General features: G+C 39.8%; 1 long non-coding RNA gene across 1 annotated transcript; it reads right to left on the minus strand.

Annotated features, from left to right (window-relative positions):
* Nucleotides 1-19223: 19223 nt before the first annotated feature.
* On the minus strand, nt 19224-27686 carry LOC120892714 (uncharacterized). The gene is made up of 5 exons (XR_005737482.2): nt 27041-27686; nt 21915-21980; nt 20951-21151; nt 20077-20199; nt 19224-19960 (listed from the first exon to the last, which is right to left on the minus strand). It is a non-coding gene; the product is annotated as an uncharacterized LOC120892714 (long non-coding RNA).
* Between the last annotated feature and the right edge of the window lie 69 nt (nt 27687-27755).

Consider the following 27755-nt stretch of genomic DNA (forward strand, 5'->3'; position numbering starts at 1 on the left):
TCTGCTCATCTTTTTAATCCACACTCTCCTTGACAAACTCTGTTCTAAAGCCAAGCCAAGCACCTGTTCAAGTGGCATTTTGACTGGAATGCCCCATCCCCTCAATGAGGTCCTTCCAAATACAGCTGAGGCTTTATCTCCTCTGTGATGCTTCCAAGAGGCCCCTACACAGGAGGGAGCTGTGTAGAACCGTGAATGGAACCTGAGTGTCTATCAGGCCTGAATTCAAATTGCAGTTCCATAATACAGCTATGTGATGGGCAGAGAATTATATAATGTCATCTCTCACCTTTAATTTGGGGATGCTAACAACTACCTTAGTGATTGTGAATTAAATAAAATCTGTGGATTTCCTTGCCTAATTCTTCTCAAACATGTGGGAAGAATAAATATTCTGACCTTGATTTCCAGTCATCCCTATGTGCAAAGACATGTCCTTAATGTCTTCTTATAATGCCCAGGGTAGTGATGCAGGCCTGTAATTCCAGTAGCTGGGGAGACTGAGGCAGGGAGATTGCAAGTTGAAAGCCAGCCTTAGCAACTTAACGAGGACCTAAGCAACTTGGCAAGACCCTGTTTCAAAAATAAAAAATGAAAAGGGCTGGGGGTGTGACTCAGTGGTTAAACTCCCATAGGTTCAATGACTGGTACCAAGGAAAAAAGAAAAAAAATGCAGATTCTACATCAGTGTGTCTGGGATGGGACCTGAGACTCGCATTTCTAACAAATTCCTAGGTAGTGCAACTGCCTATAATCCATGGACCACACAGCAAGGCCCTAGCCCAGTGCCTAGCACAAGGTGGGCACCCAATGACATTTGCTTGTCCCCACCCCTTTTTTAGCCCTTAATATTTCACTTATACCACTCACATAAAGCACACTATATCATAATTGCTATGTCTGTGTTTCCCACTAGACTGCATTGAGGACAGAAACCATAACATCCTTCTCTCAGCATTACCATTGCCCAGCAGAGGACCAGGGATATAGGAAGGGGCTCAACAAATATTTGATGAACTGAGCCTATAAAATGGAAATAAAAATATTAACTGCATGTCTTGACAAGTTGTTGGAATGAGCCAACGTGATAATTCAGGAGAAAGAGCATGGAAACACGGGTCACTTGATACAAATATAAAGTATTCTTATCCATCAGCTTTGCACTCAGCAGCAGTTTAGATTTATGCAACTGAAGCATGTTTACTTGTGGCAGGGGCTCAGACTTTGGTGATTACAAAAACACAGATTCATCTATAGTTTAAAAATAAACCAAATTCTTTCCAGGATAACAATGATGACACTCTCTGCCTATGATAAGGAAATGATTACAGTGATTTCAATGAAAAGGATGTATCTTCCCATCAATAGTAAATCAAACCATCAATCAGAAAGCAGGCACTGAGTACCTCTCTCCAATGTCACTAGGCTTGTAAAAGACATTTGCTCATTTACCTCCTCCAAATGGGCATGGGCTATCAGTCTCTTCATCTCCTGTCAGCATAATTTTCAGAGACATCCCAGAGATGAGGACAAGGAAAGAGAAATATCACAAAATGTATAATATTGTAAGCCAAAGGGTACTCTCTCACCCAGCTTAACACCAGGTGTGTTGTCTGAATTCATTTGGAAACTAAAGGTCTCAGACATAGTAGAAGACAGGTGGCCAGCTTAGGTAGGATCTAAAGAGATTTGGGGTACCAGGGATTGAACTCAGGGGCACTCAAACACTGAACCACATCCCCAGCTCTATTTTGTATTTTATTTAGAGACAGGGTCTCACTGAGTTGTTTAATGCCTCACTTTCGCTGGCTGAGGCTGGCTTTGAACTTGAGATCCTCCTGCCTCAGCCTCCTGAGCTGCTGAGATTATAGATATGTGCCTCTGTGCCTGGCAGGATGACTTGGACCCCTGGGCTCAATTGATCCTCCTGCTTCAGCCTCCTTAGTAGGGGACTACAGGCACATACTACTGCACCCAGCACTATAAAGGGTTTTAAACGAAAAAGCTAGTATGGTCAGGGTTAAGAGATCCAAAGGAGAGATAGTGAGAGACACTGAGGCACCTAGGGACTAGCAATAATAGAAGACATCACCCTCCGCATGCAGAGAACCAGGGAGAAGAAATACCATTAAAAGCTGGGTTAAAATCTTTGGAGCCAGGGGAAAAGGTCTGCTCCGTAAAACTGTCATAAAACGGTCACTACCATCCATAATGAAGAACCATAGAAACGTGTGGGAAGAATAAATATTCTGACCTTGACTTCCAGTCCCTAAACACAAAGTAGCTCCCATTGGATAAACTTACCTCTTAGAGCTATGCAGCCAAGGTGCCCATGTGTGCACCCCACAGACACCAACCTTCAATTGCAGAGCAGAAAGAAGGGAGGAAAATGGATTGGAGCCAAGGGTAAGCATTTGGGCACCTAGTCAGTTCAGAGTTATTCTTTCAACTTTTTCCTGAATTGTCCTAAGTCTGGCAACACTGGTCCCTAATTATCCTTTCTCTCAGATTTTCTTGGTCCCTATTCTTTCTGACTCTTCTAATCTTCTCAAATTGCTCATGTCTAGAATAAATCTTCCACATTGTAGTTATATAATGTAAACTAGTGTCTTCTGAGACACTTAAATCCAACCAGAACCTGAGAAATTGAGACAGAATCAGGCATCAGCTCTGTGTTAGCTACTAAAGATAAATTTTGTATAGTCCACTTATTGCAATGTCTAGTAGCCCAGAGCTAAAAAGCAAATTTATTTAACCAAAGACTATTTTTCAATTAATTGTGCATAAGGTTATGTGAACTATGCCAAAATACAGCAACAGTTTAACTAGGAACAGGGTATTTTGCAAATAATTCTTTCATATTCGTAAAATCATACTGGATGTCCATGGTGCTATGAATCTACCCTACCTGGAAGAGAACCTCTTCTCCCTGGAGAGGGACCTCTACCCAGTCAGCAGGCCCACAGACTGGTGTTGGGCCTGGAAGGGAAACCGGCTAAATGCCAGATTCAAAGTTTTCTTTTTTTTTAGCAACATGTTCATCCTTGTCTTCATCAGAATGGGACTACAAAAAATGACCCCAAAAGGATGACATAATCCTGGACCTGCCATCTGTAATTTACAGAATAAGCATGGAGTACCAGTACAAATATGGACAGATCTTAGATGTATTATGGTGAACTAGTAAAGAAAAAAATACACATAGATTTGGGGTATGATTCATGGTAGAACCTTTTCCTAGCACATTCAAGGCCTCAGGTTCTATCCCCAGTACCACAGGGGGAAGAAATTACTTAGAAAAGAATTTACACCTTATACACTGAAGAGATAATAGCAAGAGTTAATATAGTGCTCACCTAATAATCCCACAGGTTAAGGACTATTATTATCTCCTTTCTATAGAAGATACACAGAAAGTTTAAAGTTGTCACATTCACATAACTGGTAGATGGTAGAGATGAGATATGCACCCAGGCTTAGGGTACCCATTACTAACGATTACACTAGACAGTCGACCCTCAGTATCTGTGGGGAAATAGTTCCAGGACCTCCTTGGATCTGTAGATGCTCAAGTCCCTTATACAAAATGGCGCAGTATTTACATATGGACATCCTCCCACATGATTAAAATCCTCTCTAGGTTACTTACAATACATAATACAATGTAAATGCTATATTAGAAGTTGCTAAACTGTATTTTTTTTTTAAATAATGGCAAGACAAAAAAGAATCTGGGGCTAGGGTTATAGCTCAGTGGCAGAGTGCTTGCTTAGCTTACATGAGGCACTGGGTTCAATCCTTAGCACCACATGAAAATAAACAAATAAAATAAAGGCACACTGTTTATCTACAACCATAATTTTTTTAAAAAAGAATCTGTACATGTTCAATACAAATGCAATTTTTTCTAAATACTTGCCATCTGCTATTGGTTGAATCCAAAGATGCAGAAACCTACATATGGAAGGTTGACTTTCAGATGGACCCAACTGCAAATCCAAGCTCCATTATACTAGCTGTGTGATCTTATAAAAAAAATCCTTGACCCTCTAAGCCTCAGTTTCCTTACTTATGAAAGGGTGGACAACAGCATCTACTTTGGACAGTCATTCTAAGGATTCAAGGAAATGGGTACAAAGGAACAAAAATTTATGGTGTGGAGATGATCCCCAATAACTATTAATGATTAATAGATAATAATAATGAACTATAAAAGTGGATATATTAAAAAGTTTTGACTCAATGAGGTCCCCATAAGAGTCAAAGTTGTGAAACTTTACAACATAAAGAATGCCCAGGAGCACTCAGCAAGTGCAGGAAGAACTCCTGCCCACACCTTCCTTGGCTTCAGGATCTAAGTCCTCATGTGCCCCCATCCCTCCTTAAATGTGGCCTCTGACCTTATCCCTTAGAATTTTATCTATCTATCTATCTATCTATTTATCTATCTATCTATCATCTATCTCTCTCTCTATCTATCTATTATGGTACCAGGGATTGAGCATAGAGGCACTTAACCTCTGAGCCACATCCCCAGCTCTTTTTTATATTTTATTTAGAGACAGGTCTCTCTGAGTGCTTAGGGCCTTGCTAAGTAGCTGAGGCTGGCTTTGGATTCTGAATCCTCCTGCTCAGCCTCCAAAGCCACTGGGATTATAGGCATGTGCCACTGCCCTCAGACCTTAGAATTTTGGGTGAGGGGTACTAAGTTCAGACATTATCCTCCTTTCCCATAAACCAGTCATATGATTTGCGTATCTTGCAGAGCTGAGGAGGAAGGCAGGATAGGGCAATGGAAAAGAGTTGCTACAGGGAGAACAGGTACCCCAAATGCTTAGGGTACTGAGCTGGAGATTACAGGATTACTGATGAAAACATTCATTAGGGCTGAGACAGATTGGCAGGGAAGTTCCTTAGAACTAGCGCCACCCTAGCTGCCATCACCGGCTTCCTCTCTTTCTGTCCCCTCCTACCAAAGCAGGGAGTCCTGTGCACAACTGCACATGTTTAATGAAAACAGGAAATCATATACTGATGTTTGGTCTCTGGTTCTCATTGTGCTTTTAGCCAATCCTGATGGGAGCTCCATCCTCAGGTCAGCTCTGGAATCCTATCTAGAGGTGTCCAGGTTGTGGGGAGCAGACAGTGCTAGCTTAGAGTCAGATCAAAAATGCAAGGTCAGGGCAAAGATGGCAAGGTGAATGGAGGGGGTCAGAAGCAGATGCATGTTGAGAGTAACTCAGAAAGTTCAGACCAGCTCAAGCATGAGGAGGGAACACGCGTGTTCCTCCTGTCAGTGGGGCTCAGCCCTGTCATGAGGGTGATCCAAGTGGCTCAGGTAAGCTTTGTGAGGTTGGAAACTTGCACCTGGTAAATACTTGGTGTTGTATGGTGGGCAGGCAAGACCCTGGCTGTGCCATTATCACTGCCCCCCAGGGGTGGTGGGTAAAAGCTCAGAACCACCCGGAACTCATCCTGGAAAGTTTGGATGACAAAAAAATCTACATTTGAGAGTCATTCAGAATCTTCATTGTTTTCCTTTTTTTTTTTTTTTGGCAGTTCTGGGATTGAACCCAGGGCCTAATATGTGCTAGGCAATTGCTCTTCCTCTTAGCTACACCCCCAGCCATGCTTTGCCTTTTAGAGGGGAGGGTGTAACTGGGGATTGAACCCAAGAGTACTTTAGTACTGAGCTACATCTTCAGCCCTTTTTGATTTTTTTTTTTTAAATTTTGAGACAGGGTCTTGCTAAGTTGACTAAGCTAGCCTGAAATTTGCTATCCTCTGCCTCAGCTTCCCAAGTTGCTGGGATTGCTTGTGTACGTCACTACACCTGGCTGTGTGTTTTCCTTTTGCTTTGCAAAAGATGATATCAGGTGGGCAAACACCAAAGGACCTGCAGGGCTGATCTCTTCCTATTGGCAGTGATGGTGAGGTGCTGGCCTGAAGGAACTGAGGCAAAGTTCTGTCGCTCTGGAGGACCTTGGGTCCGTGGAGACAGGTCATGGGAAAACCCTTGCATCACAGTGAGGTATCTCTTCACAGGGTAAAATTTCAAGACAGCACTTACTGACTAAACAGGAGATGGTGGTTAATACGAAGGCAGAGTTCCTAAAGTCTAACAAAACGTGACTGCCTAGGCAGTTTCATAGAGATCAAGAATAAAATGCCTACAACCAATAAAATAATGCTTTAAAATAATTTTTATGATAATGAGGGTAAGGTATGGCAAAATTGTTTTAAAAAGGCAAAAGACAAATATTTTGTATCATATATTAAGAATATCCAAAATGAGTTGATGATATATGTATGTATAATTCACTGAAAAACAATTAATTCTGGCTGTAGCTGGGTAGTTTTAATTTTTATGTTTATTTTTCTGAATTTTTTTCTAATTAAAAATATTGCTGGGTGGTGGTGCATGCTTATACTCTCAGGAAGTTGGGAGGCTGAGGCAGGGGGATCACAAATTCAAGGCCAGTCTCAGCAACTTAGCAAGACCCTCAAAAGGAGGGGATTGAGGGTATCCAGGGAATACGTATGTATGTGCTGAATAAAACACATTTAAAATCATAGCTCTATAAGATGGTATAAATGCAGGTAGGAGTTGTAGCTCAGTGGAAAAGCACTTGCCTAACCTGTGTGAGGTGCTGGGTTTGATTCTCAAATATATAAAATTATATATATATAATATATATATTATATATATACACACACACAAATAAATAAATAAAAGGTCCATCAACAACTAAAAATTAAATTTTAAAAAAAAGATGGTATAGGGCTGGGTAATAGCCCAATGGTAGGGTGCTTACCTAGCATGCATGAGGCACTGGGTTCGATTCTCAGCACCACATATAAATAACTAAAATAAAGGTCCATTGACAACTAAACAATATTAAAAAAGAAAAAAGATGGTATAAATGCAAAGTCCTGGGGTAACTCTGCCAACAAAAAGAATTTTCACTCACAGCCGTTCTCCTTAAGCCACAGTTACTAGAAGGGTGGCCAGATGCTGCTCTCTCTGCTCTACAATCCACAGTGCAAAGTCTTGGGATTCAGTCATAATTACTGGTTAAGGATCATCAGTACTACAAATAATTTACATCCTCATCCCATCTTCTGAATGAATACGATAACAAAATTGGACAGCTTTTTCAACCAATTTTAATTCAAAATTTTATTATGCTATTGCCTAACCCACTGAGGCCCGTTAAAGAAAAAATTATTCAATAATGCCTGTTAATGAAGACTTTATTTAGGACCTCAAATGATAATTACAGGAACCATTGCAACAGGGTCTTGCTTTGGGGAGAGAAGCTGGGTTCAACTCTGACTGTAGCATGGCAAGTGGGAATTCACAGCCAATAAGCAGTGTAGGAGTTGGTGGATAGAAAACTACTAAGAGAAAACTTGGAATAGAATCACCATTTGACCCAAAGGACTTAAAATCAGCATACTACAAGAGATGCAGCCACATCAATGTTTATAGTAGCTCAATTCAAGTGAAATAAGCCAGTCCCCAAAAAATCAAAGGCCAAATGTTATGTGGATGACATGTAAATACTAACCCCTAACAAGAGGGTAGCAAGGGGAAGTATAGAAGTTCACTGGATTAGACAAAGGGGAATGAAGGGAAGGGAGGGAAGGGAATGAGAATAGGAAAGACAGTAGAATAAGTAAGACATTACTTTCCTATGCTCATATATGAATATACAACCAATGTAACTCCACATCATGTACAACCACAAGAATGGAATCAAAATTGTAATGGGTTGCAATACATGTATGTATAATATGTCAAAACACACCTTACTGTCATGTATATCTAAAAACAATAAATTATTTTTAAAAAAGTAAACAAGAAACTCTGCATGAAAAATACTACAAGAGAATGCGATGATCATTATTATCCAAAGTATAGGTGTGAAGACACGCATTGGTGTGAATATACTTTATATACAACCAGAGATATGAAAAAGTGTGCTCTATATGTGTAATAAGAATTGTAATGTATTCTGCTGTCATATATAAATTTAAAAAATAGAAAATAAAAAAAGAAATATGTATTTTAAATTGAGACTAATCAAGAGGTAGAAAGGAAAACAACTGGTTTATATTTGATGGCATGTATTGAAGAATATTTAAAAGTTAACCCTTTATTGTAAAAACTGAAGTACTCGTATTCATGAGGAAAAAAAATTACATTTATAAATTAATGTGTTTATAGGTTTATATATACTGAATAAATTTTTATGCTAAAAAATACTACAAGAAACATTAATAAAAGTTGAAAACTTAAAAAGAAATTAGTAAGAAGAAGCATCAAGTTAAGTGGAATTGTGGCTAAACTGACCTAACAGGATTCCTGCTGAAGGCAGGCCAGAACAGACATCAGCTGGTGGGATGGTGAAGATGAGGATCTCCGTCAGACATCAAGGGTGATCAGATATCCAGGCTGGGGTGAAGGGCCCCACTAAATTGTCTAAAAAGAGTTCTTTGATGATGCTAGATTTTACCAGAAAAGGCCCAGGAGGATCTAGCATAAAACTCAGAAGCCTGACTAAAATTTTCACAATCAAAAATGTTTGTCAGGCCCTTGGTGGGCCCGAACTATTTGCTGCAATTGGACAGATTTCTAGACAAACTAGAAAATCTGGAAACCAGGACAAGTTTGACTCCTAGAGAAATAAAATCCCTGTAGTGATTTCAGAGATGAAAAGATTCACTGCCCCCAATACCGCCCACATGGTATTTCCTTGACAGAAAACACTACATCTCCTCTGCTCCAAGGCAGCATGATGTCACCTGGAGTCATTCAAACAACATGTGTAAAGCAAGCCCACATTCAAAACTAGGTCTGTGTCTTGGAAGCCATGTGACATAGAATGGGTCATATAACTTCTTTGAGTTCTTTCCTCTATTATAAAATCAGAATAATATCTACCTTATAGGATTGTTGTAAGAACGAAATGTAATAAGTACACATGGATCGCATCAAAGAGTCATTCTATGGTCTATTAAATGACTTTGGATGCTTTTAAAATTCAGACAACTGCCAAGTAACATCTTCTGTGAATGGCTCCATCTGACTCTATGCAACATCAACATCTGCTAGATTCCAAAGGGGGAGCTTCTCGCATCCTGTATGAGGTCAGCAGCCGGGTGGCTGACCTCCATCGTAAGCCTCATCCTGTATTCTCTGGAGTCTGCTTCCATCATTAATATGTCTCTCTTACATCTTGAATCTCTTTCTGTCAATTGACTCTTTTTTTAATATATATATATATATATATTAAAAAATATACATTTTTATATTTTGGACATTTATTTATTTATTTTTATGTGGCGGACTAAGGATCAACCCCAGTGTCTCACATGTTGTTAGACAGCACTCTACCGCTGAGCCAAACTCCAGCCCTTCATTGACTCTTTTCATGTAGGCTTGCTTGAGTCTTTCAGGCTTAAAGCAATGGTCTGAGGGTTCCTTCCCAGCACTCATACACCATCAAAAATTTCATCAGTGAACCCTGTGTATGTTTTCTCCCACTCTTTTATTTTCTCTTCTAAATGTTTTGTTGTTGTTGTTGGGTTTTGCTTTTTTCCTTGAAGTATGAAACTTTCCATGAGCAAGCTTATAGAAGAACCTGTGAGATTGACTAGTCCCAACCTATCGGAGTAGGACAAACCTTCCAAAATGGGCTCAGAACTGCAGGCTAAATAGACTTCCTTCCTCTTCAGGAAGCTGGTTCTCCTGTTGGTGGTAAGTTGGGAAGTCCTTATGTCCTGGCTGAGGGCTGGGGTAGCATGGGAAGGACCCACCATTGACAAAGGGAAGGGACCTAATTCCTCCTTGTTGATTGTTTTTTCCCTGCTTCTGAGAACCTGGGGAGATTCCAGGTGAAAGACCAGACTTCCTTCAGAAGATTTATACACATCATTTTAATTAGTTCAAACTTGGTCTGCAGGGGAAGAATCCCTGGGACTTTCTTTCACCCAGCTATTAGAGACTTATACCTTAAATATGTTTATCCTCCAGAAAGCCAGTGTCCACTGGTGGCTGAGTAGGAACAAGCCGACTCCCTTGAGAATTATGAGGAAGCTTATATGCCATAAAATGCTGGCTCTCCTGACCCAGGAAGGGGGTCTGGACAAGGCATGAGGAATCAGAGCAGGGGTACCTTTGCCTTCTATCTCAAATTGAAGGGGAAGGAGCTCAGGAAAACATGCTGATCTCAAAAGAGTCTGCCCATGATCTCCCTCCTCTTCTTAGCCAGATTGTAGCACTGAAAGCTGGACACTTTCCTGTGGGATCCTCCAGGCTGTTACTCCCTTATGAGGAGGGATCGTTGTTGGAATGGGAGACTGTAATCCTTCATCTACCAGCGCAGGGAAGCAAAAAAATGGAGAAGGTAGAGGTGTCTGGTGAGAGAGTGCCCTTGGGGATATTTGGGGACAGGGCTCCCCCCTGACTCCTCTACTTGTTCTGGGCTCAAGGGTTCTTCCTGCCTGCTTTAGGATGTTGTTCCTAACCACTTTGTAAGCAGGAAGGTGGAAAGATAGGAAGGCCCACAGAAAAGAGTGTATCACACCAACATCTCAGGAGGGATCTGCATCACAGTAAGGTTTATAAAAGCATGATCCTCATGCACCTTTTCACTTCCTCCTTCCCATCTATTCCTCAGTCCACTGCCTCCCACCAAAGCCCAGAGGCTACCATGACCCGGGTTACCAAAGGCTCCCTTTATGCAGAAGCCAAGGGGCATTGTTAAGTCCATGGTCCCTGAGTTTCTCCTTGACACTCTTCCCATGGCTCCTGTAACTCTTGTGTTCTGCTTCTCCTTCTCTGGTATCCAGATTACTCTTTCTCTCCATGGGTTCATTCTCTGCCTATTCTGTAGGAATTGCTGCTCAGGAACTTTTCTTTGGACCATGTCCTTCTCTCTCTTAACCTGTGCAACCTCATCCCATCCGACATTTTTAACTAACGCTCTGTGTGGATTACCTACAGGTCTTTATGTCTAGCGCTAACTTGCCCACTGAGCACCCAACAACAGTTATATAAACAAATGCTGACCATCTCCACTTGAAAAATCTCATTATTTTCACTAAACTTATTCCCTGCTCCCTGATTATACAAAATAAACTCTGGGAGACTTACCCCTTTGGTCCACCATCTACTCAAACATCCAAACCAGAACCAGGGTGTTTTCCTAAATACTGCCATCTTTCTTATCCTTCTTTATAGCATTGTGTGTCCAAATACTAAATCCTACTAATGTTTGCTTCCTAAATGCTTCTCCTCCACTACAACAGTTCAGAACTCACCATCTCTCCTTTAGACACCAGCCTAACTACAACTAGACTAGCTCCTTCTTAAAGCCATAAGCTACCCTAAAGCAGGAGGGATACATTCAAGTTTTCCCTGTTGTTCTCATGCTTAGAAATGTGAAGGACACCCTCTTTCCCATGAGACTCCTGGCTCTCCTTGATTTGACCCCTATTTCTCAGTCACCCCTACTCTACCCTCCTGCCTGTATTTGTCATACCCACAACTCTCTGCACTTGATTCCTCTCTGTGCCCTGGATTCTGCAGGGAAGGCCCTACTCACATCTCTTAACTCACCCTTTAAGATATAATCAGATGTTATCATCTCCAAGAATTCTCTGATCCTCCAGGGTGGGTTGTGGCTGCCTGTCATCCTACCCTGTGATTACACATCCTGAGAAATAACTGGGAAAGACAAGCAACCTGTTTTCTAAGACAATCCCTTGGTGAATTCGCCAGTCCAGGATCTGATACTCAACCTGGTAGTCTCAGAAACCTGATTTCATTAGCATATTAAGAACAGATCCATTTCTTAATGGCAGACACAAGTTAAGTAATTTCTTATAAAAATATATAAAGTTGGAATATGAGCAGACCAATTTCAACAAGAACTATAATTTTCCTGAAAATTGTTGTAAGAGAATGTGAAAGACCAGTGTTTTTTCCCTGAAAACACACCTATCCACAGAAATGAATGGAAATCAGAGCAATGGATATGGACATTAGATTAATCAACTACTGGAATCAGGATTAAAAAGTGTCATGCCTTATCTCCACATCAGGAAAAGGTTTGCAGATGGAATTGTGATAGTAGAAGACTGTTCATTAGTATTACCTCTTCCCTGATTAAAGCCTAGATATTCACTGCCAATGCCAACCTCTGTGATCCCCTTATTATGTCCCTCACCCACCCTTGGCCTGGGTACTTTTGTCTTATTAATCCTCTACTGTAGTTACTGAAAAGGCCTTGTTAGCAAAGGCCATCCTTTTGGCTCATGTTTTGTTCCTTTGAGTGTAGATTTCATAGTTTAAGAGGCAAGCTTTGGGGTTAGGATTGTAGCTCAGTGGTAGACCTCATGAACACATAGGACCTAGGTTCAATCCCTAGCACCAAAAAGAAGGAGCCACTGTGCCTTATTTTCAAGTTACTGATGAAGGTCTTTCTGTGGCAGACTAATAGGAACTAGAAACTTGAACATACATTTGTCATTATCAAATGACAATGGGGCTGGGTGGGGAGGTGTGCTGGGGGTAGTGGGGAGAAGTTTAAGCAGTGATTACCTTCCTGCACCTCCATCCCAGCACTATTTTCAAAGACCGCACCTTTTAAACAATATTTTAGGGCTACAACTTGTGATAGAAACTGTTTAAATTGTGATAAAAAGACTCTAGGGACCTAAAGGCATGCCAGGGACCGGACAGTAGGATCTATAGAGAAGGGAGGAAGGGGAAGCATTTGCTGTTCACCAACCACCAGCCTAGCACAGTGGATATTGAGTGTGGCCTCTGGACCCTTGGCCTCAGCATCACCTATAGTCTTGATGCAAATACAGTCTCAGGCTCCACTCCTGACTTACTGAATCAGAAACCCCAGGGGTGGTACCTAGTAATCTGTGCTTTATCAAGCCCTCAGCTGAGTGTGATCCCAAGTAAAAGCTGACTACTGACCTTCAGCATAGCCATGGCCCTCCTAGTAAGGCACCCCCACACCCAGGCAGACCAATTCCTAGATGAATTTCCCTAGAGTTAGACAGTGGCTTTACCCTGGTCAGCCCTAGGGACCTTATTTTATCTATATCCATGTTCTCTTAGTCAAGCATACAGAAGGCATTTAATAGTGGCTAATGGACTAAGCTGAATTGCATATTTTATTTATGTTCACATAAGTTTATTTTGCTCCTTAAGTCTCTGTGATTTGGCAATACCCAAGTTCCCCTTCACAACATTCCTCTCCATTTTCTTCAAAGGCTCCTCTCTCCATACCTCCCCCTAATTCTGATGTACAGAGCTCTCACACTGTCTTGTTGGACACAGTCCATTATTTCCTTTGTAAATTCAGTCCCTCAGAAACTTTCTTCATTCACACTATTCCAAATATCACTGTTATGGCAAAATTTCCTGCTACAGATCCCATTTGAAGGTCTCGGCATATCCCATTCAAATGGATACTCCATGTTCTCTACCTCCTTCTGGCCTCCCTGACCACTTTGCACCTGATTTTCTGACTCCATTCCATCTTTGAATGGTTCCACCATCCACTGTGACTGGGACTCTCCCTCACTTTCACCAGTGTCCCTGAGACTCTTCTCAGTCTGTGGCTTCCATTCCAGCCAATGCCATGATAAAGTCATTCCTGGTCAGTTGAGACTGGCTCCCTCTATTGTAAATCTCTCCCAGCTCCAACCAACCTCAACACATCAGATTCTGCCATGGTCAAACAGGGAGGGGAATGCAGAACTGTCATGAACAGCAGCGCCTTTCCTGTCACGCATGTGTCCCTCCCCTCAGAGTCCATCCATCTGCCCTCCTTCTCCTCAGGGCTTGACTACTCTCTCTCCTCACTCACTTTAATTTTTCTCCCCTTCCCTCTCAGACTGTCCTCTGGAACTCAAAGTTTATTCTTCCCTATGTGAAGCCATTTGACTCCTAACTTATTCCTACCATCCTTCAGGATTGCCTTTTGACAATTGAGACGGCCCAACAAAGGGCTTTGCTAAAAATAGTTCTTTTCTCCTAAGAGGGGTTGTGTTGACTGATTTTAATCTTAACAATGTACTTTTCTCTATACTATGGGGTGACCATAGATCAAAGACATTCAGGCTGCAGTAAGTCCTCAATAAGAGCTGGCCTAGAACAGGCCCAGGAGGTCAGGGCCTCCAGGGGCTTCCCAGCTGCACTGAAATCCTGAGGGGGGAGTACAACCTTGAAGGAGGTAGTAGGAAAGACTACCTGGCCAACTCTACTTACATTGAGAGAGTTAAACCCCCTTTCTTTGGGATGCCTGGAGAGAGAAGGCAAGCATTGGAGACAGAGAGGCCAAGGAAACTTCTGACCACAGGGAACCCTCGTAGCCAAGAAGGTAAACCCAAACATTTCATGGGAAGGTGTTCCCAGATTTGCTTGGGATGATATAATTGTTTTCTAATGGATATGCATCTCTCTTTATCTTGAGAAGGTTTAGAATTAAATAGAGATATGATGAAGCAAATCAAATCTCATGATAGTATTTTTGTATTAAGGAATCTATACATTTGATATTTAAAAACTAGATTTTGATACTTTAAACAATTCTAATGGTTAATAGTATTTATTAGAAATACTTTTTTAAATCTTTTAAAAAAATTTTTTTTTGGTACTTAGGATTGAAGCCAGGTGCTTTACCACTGAGCTACATCCCCAGCCCTTTTTATTTTTTATTTAGGGTCCTGCTAAGGTTTTTGCTAAATTGCTGAGGATTTTCAACCCTCCTGCCTCAGCCTCCCTAGCTGGGACTATGGGTGTGCACCACAATGCCCATTTAGAAATACCTTTAATGTTTAATAAAGGATCTAAAATTTAATCTTGTAATGTTGATTTTAAATATTCAACTGGGGCTGGGATTGTGGCTCAGCGGTAGAGTGTTTGCCTACAACATGCGAGGCCCTGGGTTTGATCTTCAGCACCACATATAAATAAATAAGTAGAGGTATTGTGTCCAACTGCAACTAAAAATAAACAAACAAACAAACAAATAAATATACAACCGACTGATCTAGATTTTGATTTTAAGTTTAAAATCTTTTATAAGACTATTTGGAACTTCTAAGAAAAATTACAACTCACCATATGCATTTGTTTAATTTACTAGTTTAATAAGAATTACTTAAGAATTTGGGAAAGTTTGTTAATCAGAAAATTGGTGTTTCAAAAAATAGCCAAATTATTAAATTAATAAATACAGTTTTAAATGATTAACAAAGTGGATTAGACACCAGTTTGTTAGATTTATAAATAGAATAATGAAATAGATATTTTTAATGTAAAAGTTTACTATTTTGAATTTGAAAGTAATAAATATTAATTTTTAAAAATCAAACTAACTTCTAGACAATTATTTCAGGGTGAAAAGTCTTCAATGCATTTTAAAAACCTTTCCTTTTATCTTTTTTTTTTTTTTTGTATGCTACCATAGAGAAAGTTCACAAGGAAATATCCAAAATCTATAAATATGAATTCTTCCCAATAGCAAATTGCCAAGAAAAGAACATCTGAGGCAGTGTGAACAGGCCGCAAGGAGGCAGGGCTTGGGTGGAGTCAGAGGTTAACAAAAAAGGAACACAACATGAACTCTGACTTCTCACCTTCATACAGACAGCTGCCTCCAGGCTTGCAACTGAAACTCCTTGCATCATCTTCAACTCTGCATTTCAAAATCTTAGCTTGTTATTTCCTTGTCCCTTTCTTTTTTTTTTTTTTGGCCTCAGTCAAAAGCTTCCCTTCAGAAATAACCTGCTCCTTATACCATAATCACCCAACCCAACAGGCTAGAGAACTCTCAGTCGTTTTTTCACTCTTTCCTCTCTTTTCCTGCCTTAAATCCACTCGATGTCCAGCTCTGATGAGACTTTTCAGGCTAGTGGTTCACTTACATCCAACTTCCTAGGATGTAAGTGAACCTAGCCATCTATGATGAGGTGGCCTTAGCAGACTGTTACTGCAAAGTCTTTTGTTGCTATCTGTAGTGTTTTATTCACATGAACTTTTCCTGACTCCCTGATGTCTGACAAACAAAACCAAAGCTACCCTTGACATCCAAGTTCTTTCACTAACTAGGAGTATTCCTAATCTTAGCAGTCTTGTCTTTCATTACTTTTGTGTGTGTGTGTGTGTGTGTGTGTGTGTGTGTGTGTGTGTTTTGCTGGGGATTGAACCCAGGGCCTTGTGTATGCAAGGCAAGCACTCTACCAACTGAGCTTTATCCCCAACCAGTTCTTTTTATCAAGCTGATTTGCTGGTCACATTCTCCAACTGACATTGTGCCTACACACACACATCTTGACATAGATCATTTCTTCTGTTTGGAAGGCACTGACCCTTCTTGGTATTTTCTTTGTTTTTTGGTACCAGGAATGGAACCCAGGGGCGCTTAACCACTGAGCCACATCCTCAGCCCTTTTTCATATATTATTTAGAGACAGGGTCTTGATAACTTGCTTAGGACCTGGCTAAATTGCTGAGACTGGCTTTGTACTTGCAATCTTCCTGCCTGGGCCTCACAAGCTGCTGGGATTACAGGTCTGGGCCACCACATCTGGCCCCTTCTTGTTTTTGGTTCTTCAAATCTGGTTTCTCTCTCTTCCTCCAAATCCCATTAAATCCTCACCTCTTTTTAGGTTTTATCATAGATCTCGCTTGGCTGAATCCAATTCACAATCTCCTCGGCATCTGTATATATCTCTGTAATTAATTTCTGTGTGTTTATATTACCCTGTAATAATGTCTTTGGTTTTGCATGTGTATTGTTTCCTTAAGGAGATGATATAAAATTTTTAAGGAAGAACCTATTTGCCAACCACAGCTGTTGTAAAAAGATGCAAGGAGATAGTTTACAGAAGTACATCATAATCTTAAAAGTTTTATGCAAATAGACTGTGAGAATAGCCGTGGTGTGGCTGAAATAGGCAAGGATTTACACTGGGAAATTGGAAGAGTTGAGTACATTTACTAGTTCTAGTTCTTATCAGTGGCACTGCTTTGAGCAAAATTTAATCTCTTTTGAGCTTCAGGAACTCATCAGCAAAAGATGCTTTACAGAGTAGATAGGGTTAAGGAGATCAAATAAATTGACATTGATAAAAACTTTTTACATAGTTATGTGTATAATAATATTATATATAATATTATTATATTATATATATATATATATATATATATATATATATATATATATATGTACTCACCAAGGATTGAACCTAGGGGCACTTAACCACTGAGCCACATCCTCAGACATTTTTCATATTTTACTTATAGACAGGGTCTTGATAACTTGCTTGAGGCCGCACTACATTGCTGAGACTGGCTTTGAAATCTTGATTCTCCTGCCTCAGCCTTCAGAGCTGATGGGATTACAGGCATGTGCCACCATGCCCAGCAAAAGTAGATTTTTCAGTCGTGATGAAATGGGCACTGACTAATGAATGTTGGCACAGATACCAATACATGTTGGCTTAGTCACTAAAGATTATAAGATGAAGAGCACATACCATTATGGCATAAGCAGCATTACTTCTTAAATTGATAATCGTGACTCAACATACTGAATATCTCTGACTTTTACAAAGTAGTAAATAGGACTCAAATATATGAAATAAAAAACCTCATGGAAATCATTCACTTAAGAGAGACTATTTGAAAGGCATGGTATTTGTCCAAATTATCTCAAGTTCCGGACCTTATATTTGAAATATATTCAATATTTTTTCATTCAACATTTCTTCTTGTTGTAGAAAGTTAGAAAAATAATTCTTAAACTCCTAAGCCATAATTGTTATTCCAATTAAAAAGTTATTCTAATTAAAAAGAGGTCTGAGGGACTGGGGATCTAGCTCAGAGGTGGAGTATCTGCCAAGGATGCATGGGCCCTGGGTTCAATCCCCAGAAACACACACACACACATACACATACATATATGCATCTGAAATCTAAACCTATACTGCTCAATAGTTCATAGCCACATGTGTCTATTTTATACTTTAAATTTAAATTTAAAATTCAGCTCCTTAGTCACACTAATCATATTTCCAGTGCTCAATAGATATAGCCTAATGAGTGACTAATGGTTACCCTATTGGATAGCCCAGATACGGAATATTTCTATCATCCTGGGACATTTTATTGGTCAGCCTGCTATAGACTTAAGCAAAATACCACCAAGGTTATGAACTAGCATTTCAAAATTAGCTAATCAATGCACAGAAACACAGGAGTACAATAATTCAAATATATTCCAACACTAATTTTCCTAAGATGACTCACTAGAACAACATTTTGAGATGCAATAAAAACTCCCAGTATTAGATTTCTGGGCAGGCAGGGATAAGTTGGATGGATGCCTATGCAAACAATTTTGTCACTACAAAAAATCAGTATGCACTAGTCAGGCACAGGCAATTATGGCTTAGGAGTTTAAGAATTATTTTTCTAATGTAAACTTAGATTAAGTAAAACAAACATACTTGATATTCGCTGAATTTGGCATTCTGCACCTATATAATACATAAGTCAACAGAACTAAGTAATGAGATTCAATTAAATTAAACTTTAGCACAGTTTGTCAAATTTTCTCATTTTTGTGGACTCAGTTTTTCACAAATTAATGCGTTGTAATTAGCTGTAGTCATTATTTTCCTATTGGTATTCAAATTGACAGATTTAGTTAATGGTCATCCCTTTAAACTGCCTTCTATATTCTTCCATGCAATACATTATTATTATTATTATTATTATTATTATTATTATTATTATTATTACTCAATATCCTTCTCTTCTGGCCAAGTGAAATGTTCCAAGACCCATCTACACCTTCCCAGACCGGCAGGGAATCTGCCTTCTTCCTAAGGCATGTCAGTTTCTTTAAGAAGTGGTATTAGACACTATAATTTAGACAGTAGGGGTACATAGATCAAGCTTATGGTGGAGTAAGTGTTCCTTTCCCATCTCACTGTACAGAACTAGAAAAGGTGTATTTTATTCAATATTATTAGTTTATATTAATATTTCCAACTTAGTTCTCACATTACTGCATGACTACTTCAATTTTTATTATTCTTCCAAATTATAAATTTATTTTCCTTCTTTATAATTCAATGAATCATTCAACTATGACTCTAAATAAAAAGGGCATTCTGCACCTATATAATACATAACAGCATAATTTATTTTTTTTACCTGGATAATACAAAAAAGTAACAAATAGTAATGCAAATATTGATACTAACAGAAAAACTACTGAAAAATAGTTTTTTTTCACTCTTCTCTTAGAATGCATTTCACAGAAGATAACCAATTATTTTGCCAATCTTAATTTTGTGTGTTTAATACTTAACAAATATGTGTTCCATTCCCTTGTCTTAACTTGTATGATCCTTTTGACACTTCAGAGCTTTTGCAAGGTAGTGGCTCTCAGCTTCTCACTCTTTCCTCTCAAGAAAGTAGGATATTTTTTTCAAGTGCAAATTATCTCCCCCCCCACCCCTCCCCCAGGGCTGAGGACCAAATTCAGTGCCTTGCATGCTAGACAAGCGCTCTGCCAGTGAGCTTAATTCCCACCCCTCAAGTGAAATTTATCTTATCAATAATAGATTTCTTTATGGAAATGAACATTATTCCAAAATATTTAGCAAACAGGAAATAGTATCACTGAGTAACCTGAAGTAATTCTGACTGAATAAGAGGAGGTTTGAAATCCAGACTGTACAACTGTAGACTTTCAGGACAGAAATGCACTGAACAGATACCTAGCTCTGTCATCGAAATAATTTGTGAGGACAAGGAAGTTATCCACCATTTAGCATAAATAGATTCCTTGTTCAGCCTACTGATGAGCCAAAAGAAAGATTTTTTGAAGGACGATATTCACACCTTGTTGGTTTCCTAGAATAAAAAGCAAGACAGAGCAATGAAGCATAGTTACAGCAGCTGCCTAATCATAGTACAAACCGGAACTGATTTCTTCATTTACTCTGATAAGTAGGTAGGTCACTTATTACCTATCTTGGCACTCCCTCAGGGTCTAACCCCACGATGGTGGCACTCTCACTGCACCATTGCTAGTAGGCCTGGACCTGGGGTCAAGCAGCAGGCTGAACTCCTCTGAGCCTCACTTGGCTCCCCTGAGTTGTTTTGAGGAAGACAAATTGTTAAATAGTGGTTATTGTTAAATTAAAAAAAAAAAAAAAAAAACTCAGCCAATTGCTTCCTCCTCTCCTGCCCCAAGCCCCAAACACTCCTAAAGCTGATTTTAATGTACCTGCTTGTGGATCCAGAACACCTTGTGTGTACCTACTGCTGCACTGTTTATTGTATCATATTGCAATTTTTGGCAATCACGTCTGTCATGCCATTAGCTATGACTTTCCCCACACAATATTCTGTCATTATAGAGGTCTCCTGAAAGTATACCTCTTCAGTTGGGAGTTATTATATTTCCCTATTACTCACACCAAATAGGCCTCTTGATGTTAGACTTAAACTCCTCATGAAACTCGTCAACTCTGATTTATCTTATATAATGAGATATATGTTATTCTGTATATATTCTAGAGAGCTACAGCTCAAAAATTTATTTATATCCCTGGTACCTAAATAAATAAATAAATCTCTAAGGAAGTTCAAGTAGTCAAATTTTCTGAAGAATGTTACCATCCCTTTTCTAAGATTAAAAAAAAAGCAGGTAAATTCTGTGATGTTGATATCCTTACACATTTTTCAAGGTAGGTATTCTCTTACCGGTTTCCTATCTTCAGAGTTCAAAGGTGCTTAACACATCAATCAGCAAATATATAGCTAATGAGTAAAGTATACATATGTAAATATAAACACTGCTTTTTATTCACCTTCCCAGGATAATTGTCCTTTACTCACTTATCAGAGATCTCAGTTTGAAAATGACTTCAATCTAGGTGGCGGTGGCTCCTCCTCCTCTTCCTCCTCCTCCTCCTCCTCCTCTGTTCTTCTTTCTTCTTCTTCTCCTTCTCCTTCTCCGTCTCCTTCTTCTGCAATGCAGCTTTAAAAAGAGTGGCTTGGTGTGGTGGCACACATCTGTAATCCCAGTGACTCTGAAAGCTGAGGCAGGAGGATCACAGGTTCCAGGCTGGCCTCAGCAACTTAGCAAGAATCTCTCTCAAAATAAAAAATCCAAAGGACTGAAGATGTGGCTCAGTGGTAGAGCACCCTGAGCTCAATCTCCAAAATGATGCACAAATAAATGAATGAATAAAATATAATAATTAAAATGACAATAAATATAGCAATATCAATAATAATAATAATAATATATTTAAAAAATCTAGCCGAAACCACCTATAATTGAGGTATAGTACACAGAGGTTGCAACACTACTGGCTTCTATAGATTTGGTGAGCTTTATGTCAAACTAAGCTCTCAACAAAATGCCTTTACTGGATTATAATTAGCCACTACTGAGAGTTGACAAAAGAAAAAATTCCACATGAAACTTAATCCTGCATTTTAATAATAACAAGAAAAATCACTATTTTAGACAATTGCCTAATTCTCTCTAGAAAGGAAGCTCCATGAGGGCAGAAACTTCATGATTTTAATATTTTATATGTAGTACGTTAAATAGTACATTAAACACACTGTAGGTCTAAATAAATATGTGATTTATAATGTATAAAGAAATTATGTCATTTAATGTCCTTTATATAAAGAGTTATATGATAATTTTTTTAAAGTTTTAGTACAGGGGGGAAAAAAGAAAATCTTCCTGAATAACCCTGGTGTGCCTCTTTTCATTAGACAGTAAGAACTTGTTTTCTTTTTCTTCACTTCCAGGAAGATCAAAGTGGTACCGTTCCAAGAATACCTTAATTGGTCTCCTTTTGTCTCTCATCTTTCAAATCCAGTACTTTGACACTGCCACCAGAATTACCTTATGGAAAAAAAACATTAGGACAAAAGATTAGATCCTGCACTCCCTTTTCATTCAAGCCCCATCTATTTTTCCAATTTTTAAGCCCTGGTCTGCTTTTCCTTGTGCTTGCCCTCCTCTCCCACCTACCTGGCTTCCCTGTGGGATTTTGTCATCCCCTCCACACAGGCTGCTCATTCTCACCCCATGACACTCCTGATGTTATTTCCTCCACCTTACAATGCCCTTTCCTTTTATTATTCCAAGTACTGGTTCCTCCTTAATTCCCAGATCAAAGACTCCTTCCTTTGAAACTCACACTTGCCTTTATTTGCATCAGAGTGGTTCTACTTCTTAAGCCTCAGTTGATTCATTGGCAATACTCAAGTTTCCTGCCTGATCAACTTGTGTAAAGAGGCCACAAAATTACCTGTGTTCAATAAATATCCAAGTTCAGTAAATATTAGCTCTTAATATTTATAAAATTTTTCTATTTACCTGATATGTATTTTTGTTATTCTTTGTACCTTAAGATATGTACTGATTTGTGCTTTTAAGAACAGTGATCCTGGAGTACAACTATGCTCAAAGCATTCCCTCATTGACCCCTCACTTAATAAACAATTAAATTAGCTTTCTGTTAAGTTTCTACAATTTAACACTTTCCCAATGTGGTGATTGATCTTTCTGTTCTCTAATTTAATTGAAGACAGTAACAATTGTATCTTTTAGGTATACCTTGTCTATATTTCTGTTTAATACTTCTGCCATAAATTTGAATTTGGTATCTGCCAAATCAATTGATGTGTGGTTATATTTAGAAGAATGGGAGATACATTATGTCATTTAAGTTTACATATATTATCCTACTCAAGCCTTTACGATAATCCTGTTAGGGAGGTAGTAGTATCCCTGTTTTATTAAACAATCTGTAACAGGTACAGTGATTTAGCATAGATGGTTGTGTCCTTTAGAAGAGCACTTAGTAACAAATCTTCATATTTTAAGATTTCCTGAGTTTCTTATCCTCTTCTATTAACTACCCCTTTATCCCAATATTTTTTTGTGTGTTTATGAGTTTGTGTTTATGACTCGGTCTCTGGTCCACAATCTATGCCTTCTTACCTGGCAGCCACTTTCTCAAAACTAGTGTTGAGTCACATCATTGCGCACACAATCTAGGAACAAGACTCAATTTCAAATTTTTATAAACCCTTTCCTTCTTTCTAGATTGGTGCGAGAAAACTATGTAATGCATATGGAGGAAGATCCAAAATCTGAAGGGGATACATTATAGGAAATCCTTCTGATCAAGGGCAAGACAATTTGTAGATTTGCTTTTATAGAAGTTATGTTCCTCACCAGTCTCACAAACCAATAAAGAGGGTAGCTAATCTTCTGAAGCATTGTATAATTTGAGACTTATAGACATCATGTAATATTTTTCTGTCTCAAGGAACAACAGAAAGTATACCCTTCAACTGGAAAGGGGTTTCTACATTCACTGTATTATCCATCTCAAATATATTTCTAAGAATTACCTAAAGATTTTATAAGATCAGTCAACTTTAATTTGTCTTACATTATGAAAAAATATTATAAATTTTTAGCCTGGATGTATTCTGAATATATCCTGAAAATTATCTATAAATCTCTGATGAAGTTCAAGTGAACAAGTTCTCTGGAGAGCCTTGGAATGTGTTCATTAAATAGAAAAAGGTTGATTAAATGATATTGACATTATTAGACATTCTTAGGCACCACAGTGAACTGCTGAAAATATAAAGACATTATTCTATCCCACAGTTTGCAATCTCAAGTTATACACCATAGGTAAGGTAGATAAACACAGCACATTTTTTTTTTAAGACCAAAAAGAAGGGCTTGGTCCCCTGCCCATGTTGCTACTGAGAGATAATAGAATCTTTAGGGACCTTGCGGAAGGAAGTTAGGTCACTGGAAGCATGCTCTTGAAGAATGTTAGGAATTGGCCTCTCCTAATTCTCTCTCCCTTTGCTTTCCAGGTGAACAGGCCTCTTCCACCACATGCTCCTGCCATGATGTACATGTTATCACAGGCCCAAGGCAACAGAACCAACTCATCATGGACTGAAATCTCTGAAACTCTGAGTCAAAATAAACCTTTCGCTTCCAGCCTGGGCAATTTTGCAAGATTTCTTTTCAAATTAAAAAAATATATATTAAAGGGCTGGGGATATGGCTCAGTGGTAGAGTGCTTGCCTACCTTGCTCTGGTTAAATCCCAGGGCTAAAGGAATAAGAAATAAAAACAGAAAGAAAATGGAGAAAAATGAGAGCAGTAAATCAAAAAGGCAAAATATTCCATCCACTGCCTTTTACTTGTGGCTTTAGTTCCTTTATCAGAAACCATCATACTTTTAAGAAATAAAAACAGAAAGAAAATGGAGAAAAATGAGAGCAGTAAATCAAAAAGGCAAAATATTCCATCCACTGCCTTTTACTTGTGGCTTTAGTTCCTTTATCAGAAACCATCATACTTTTCAATTCCAAGAAGGCATTGTCTGATTGCCCCTGATGAGTGTCAGAGCATAGTAGAATATGACATAGACTCTTTTATGGGGCTTACAACTTATTTTAGGAGGCAGCTCATGAACATTTTATTTTAATGTCATATAGTAAATGTTGTGGCAGAGGAGTAGTCAGAGTAAAGTCCACAGGAAGAGTACTCAGCGCAATCTGGTGGTCAAGGAAAAGTTACTAGAGATGAGCATTTCATGAGTTAGACAGAACCCAGAAGCCAAGAGAATGTATTAAAAAGAATGGAAGAAAACAGGGGCAAATTCTACAAATATTAGGTAAAATGAACCTGAATAAAGTCCACAGGATTTCTCAAACAGAAACAAGATCATTGGTGGCTATTGATGGGTGGATGGAATGGAGGTAAAGGAAGCCATATTATAGTAGGTTGAGGAATCAAGAAAAGACAGGAGTGTAGAAATTTAAAAAAAAAAATGTGGCTGTTAAAGACAGTGAATGAAAGAGGAACATGTTAGTAAAGAAAGGTTTGTTTTCTTTCTGATCCACAAGACAAGTTTCTAATATGAGAGAAAGGTGCTGGATGGAGGTGAGAAGAGTGATTGATAGATCAAAGGAACAGGTCCTTGGTTCTAGTTCCAAATCCCACCTGGGATGGGCTCTTACTCCCTCTCCTGATTCTACCAGCTCCTTTCCTAAAGGGATGAATTCTGCCTCTAGCTTCACTTGCACATACTAAACTGTACCTTCCTAAAATATAACAATAGCATCCACTAAATGTCAAGAACCACAGCAGCTAAAAAATCCTGTGGACCAGCTCCCTTCCCAAAGTATTAATTTAGAAAGAAACAATATGTCTTTCTAATGACTAGAATGTTTCTATCAACCTGCAGGGCCTCTATTTCCTACCAAACTGCCCTGGAGGCTGAATTATTAATTGGATTTATCAATTGGAAGTTTGTTTGTACAAAATGGATTTATAACAAAGAAGTCTTACAACACTTATTTAATCCAGGCTCTGGTGAAACCTGAGGGAAGACACTCTGATGACTAGAGTATTCAACCCACCCTAGACAGTGCTTGCCAAACTCTTGCTCTATGGAAAAATTTTCCAAATCCACACAGTGGTGCATGCCTGTAATCCCAGGAACTCAGGAGGTTTAGGCAGGCCTGCCCAGGTTGGCCTGGAACTTGTAATCTTCCTGCCTCAGCCTCCTGAGTAGCTGGAATTAAGATGTAGGCCACCGTGTTTGGACATATCTTTAGAAATTAATTATGTATGGTTTTGGCAGCTTTAATTTTTGGCATAATCTTGCCAAGTTATTGGAGGTGATTCCCTTTACCCTTTTTTTATTGAGTATACTCCATCTGCCTCTTTTAGCTTTTAATATTGCCTCAGTTCGGTAGCATAACAAAAATACTAAAATTTCTTTTAAACCATAATAATGGAATTTTCAACCTCTTATTTTGAAGAAAACCAATTTAGAACTTAACAGAAAATTGATGCAACCTGATAAATGCACTGATTTTAATGTTTATATAGTTACCTCATGAGGACAAGAATTTGTTTAGGTCTGTCATCTTTCTTAAAAACACAGTACTCTCCACTTGATGGTATTTGACGAATATACTGACGGATTGATTTTAACCACAGAGTTCTGAAAGACTGAACAGTGACTTATTGTTTAGTAATGGGTGTCTTTCTAAAGTACAGTCCTAAGTTTTGCTGTTTTGCCTTGTAAAGCACATGAGGTAACATGTTTTTTCAAAAATATTATCCTCTTCCAAGATAAGATAAAAAAATAGCACTTAGAGGATTCTGTTGGTTTAAATTCTAATTTAAATGAGAACAAAGTGTGTGGTCCATACCAGGCAATAATAGTACGAATGCATTATCGTTTATCGAATTAAAGAATAAATTGAGCAATCATTTAACTTGAGACAGTTCTCCTAACAGTAAAATAAATTTATTACTACTATTCCACCTCCCACACAAGATTGCTGTCAAGTGATTGGATGTTTATGCAAGGGCTTTAAAAACTGTAAAAGCACATTACTATTTTAAAGTGGAATTTATATGTTGACTTAATGTAATTCCTATAGCTAGCACTATTATGACTGTCAATTATATTTAGCATTTCTATTAAAGCATATAACTAATGTACAAAATTGTTTTAAACATGTATTATAATTGTAGTAGTTTGGATTATTCCTAATTATGTCTGGTTGCAGGACTTTGGTGCCTATACAAGTGATCGTGAGAAACAGTCTTCTCGATTCCTATTTTCCACTGCACAGAAATGTCTGGCAAAATTAGCACGACTCAATGATTTCAACAGAGCACCTTAAGGTAATAAGCGACCAAAGTCTCCCAACGCAATTTTCCCAAATTAAAACCACTCTGATGAACAAACAGCATCCAGTGGGCAGTCGGAGAACTGGGGTCCGAGACCAGAGGACAAGAAAGACGAGGAACCCCCTCCCCCTCCTCTAGGGCGTGCCGCCGGGCGACGCCAAGGATCCAGCGCCCTGGACGGTTGGGGTCCCCGAGCCGGCGGCCCGCACCCGTGGCCAGTTGGGGTCAGCGAGCGTCGCGGCCGTTGGGAACTCCAGCTCCCAGCAGGCATCGCTTCTGCTGCCGACGCGCGCGGCGGCGCTGCCCGCTGGGACTCGTAGTGCGGTCCGGGTAGGAGAAAGGGACAGCCACCCCGGCTCCCTCCACGCACGTTTCGGAAACTGGGCCTGCAGGGGATCACACCGGCCCACTGGTGCCCAGCCTCCCTCGGGATCCGAGCGAGTGGAGCCGGGTGGCAGCGGCGGGAAGAAGCCCCTGTCGACCGCGCACGTGGGGGGAGGTTGGCGCTGAGGAACCCGGAAGCCCCGCGCACCGCCCACCGCCGCGGTGACGGGTTAACGCTCCTCCCGGTGGAGGTGGGGGCGGGGTGTGCGCGAGGAGGGGCCGTCCCAGCGACTCTTCTGAGGACCGCCCGCGAGCGGCCCTCCCCTCCCCCACAGCCCTACGCAGCGTGGCCCCGCCCCCGGACGCGGCGCGTGCGCAGAAACCCCGCCCCTCCGCCCCAGCCCCACCCCCACACCCGCAGCAGCCGCCGCCGCCACCTCTCCCTTCCTCTCTGCTTTTTCCTCCTCCTGTTTTCTCTTCCCTCCGCCCCCTCGCCTCCTTTTCTCCTCCTCCTCCGGCGCCGACGCTCGCGTAGGGCCCTGGCGTCAGACGCGCGGGGGCGGGGCGAGTGCGGCGGGGGGTATAAGTAGAGGGTGCAGG

The sequence above is a fragment of the Ictidomys tridecemlineatus genome, chromosome 7, assembly GCF_052094955.1.
Source record: "Ictidomys tridecemlineatus isolate mIctTri1 chromosome 7, mIctTri1.hap1, whole genome shotgun sequence".
NCBI lineage: Eukaryota > Metazoa > Chordata > Mammalia > Rodentia > Sciuridae > Ictidomys > Ictidomys tridecemlineatus.